The sequence below is a fragment of the Pteropus medius genome, unplaced genomic scaffold (assembly GCF_902729225.1).
Source record: "Pteropus medius unplaced genomic scaffold, Ma_sr-lr_union100, whole genome shotgun sequence".
NCBI classification, from domain to species: Eukaryota; Metazoa; Chordata; class Mammalia; order Chiroptera; family Pteropodidae; genus Pteropus; species Pteropus medius.
In genome coordinates, this window is record NW_024344377.1 from 2687660 (window position 1) to 2689114 (window position 1455).

The 1455-nt window shown below is 49.6% G+C and overlaps 1 pseudogene; it reads right to left on the reverse strand.

Annotated features, from left to right (window-relative positions):
• Positions 1 to 912: 912 nt before the first annotated feature.
• LOC120608905 (uncharacterized) lies at positions 913 to 1030 on the reverse strand (annotated as a pseudogene).
• Between the last annotated feature and the right edge of the window lie 425 nt (positions 1031 to 1455).

The following is a 1455-nucleotide window of genomic DNA, read 5'->3' on the forward strand; positions in this document are numbered from 1 at the left end:
GTAGCCAGAGAGAAGTGAAATGTGGCTGTAACAAAGTCAGGGTCAGGTTCGGGGCCAACAGCTGGGCCTGTCGGTCGATTCTGCTCCCCACAGGAGGCAACTGCAGAGGCTTTCTCTGACTACGAGGTTCTACCGTCTGAGAGTGAACAAAAAGTGTCATTGTGACCATATTTATCCAGGAGAGGCTCTGGAGAAATGTGACAACAGGAAGAAGACTTCCCTTTGCTTTCCTTAGCGAAGCACGCGGTGGTAGGGGGTTGCAGTTTGCCCATCACAGTGCAAACCTGGGAAGAGCTCCATGCTGAAGGACTGAAGTCTCATTTGTCCCTCACACCCCAGAGATTCAGGCGGAGCTCATTTTCATGGTTGGACTCTGTGCTACATACAGCACTCGGAATACACTCAGCGGTTTTGCTGATTTCCTCTCCTTGATGAAAATTTAACGGAAGATCCCGACTGAGCTGCTTCCTTTTTTCTTCCTGGTAATAGCCTTGAACAGTGGGGAGGAAGAGGCTGTGGCTGTCTGAGTGCGGAACTAATTGAAAGTAGCCACTGAATCTAATGACACGTACTGGGGATGGAAGACGAATCTCAGAACTCTCAGAAGTTTGGCTCTTTCGCTACCCACTCACGTCTCAACTCCTTTTACCCTGTCTTTGATTTCTGTTTCTCTGCTACTACTCTCTGAGAGTCGCAGACATCCTCTTGAGCACCAAATGTAACAGCCCGTGTCTCCACTTTTCTGCAAGGGTGCCACTGCTGACCGCCACCTCCCTCCCTGCCGCTGGCATCTTCATCGATGGATTCATTTTCCTGTTTGCTCTCTGTTTTTTTTAGGACAACCTTGGTTGACCTCACAGATTGTAAGGACCTTGTCAGTTTACAATCCCTTATTTTTTTTATTTTTACTTACGCCTACAGCACCTGGTCTTCCTAGGTGGTCTCCCATCCAGGTACTAACCGGGCCGACCCTGCTTAGCTTCCGAGATCAGACGGGATCGGGCTTGTTCAGGATGGCATGGCCGCAGACCTGCTCCCTGCTTTTTGATGACTCCTTTATGTCTCCGTCACTCACATCTCATCTTCCTCCTCCCCGCAAATTTAGGGACTCTCGAGGCTCTGCCCTCAGCCTGGAGTGTTTAATAAATGTTAGCTGTTATGATTACGCTTTAATATCTAAGAGAGTTGAGGGGTTTATTTTGAAACGTAAGTCCTGGTATGTGAGATAACGGCCATGCCTAACTGTACCTGGCCAGACCGTGAGTAGGGACAGTCCCTTTAGGGCATCACGTCCCGTTTTAACCCGAACCCCTGCTGATTTACTCTAGAGTGTGGCTGCCCAGTCTCTTGGGGCATTTCGTTTCTAATAGGAGCCTGGGAGTCACTTTTGGTTTCTCTTTCTCCCTCACCGCCTTGCCCACCTTGGAAAGGATGCGGGCCCAACTTAGCACCTTG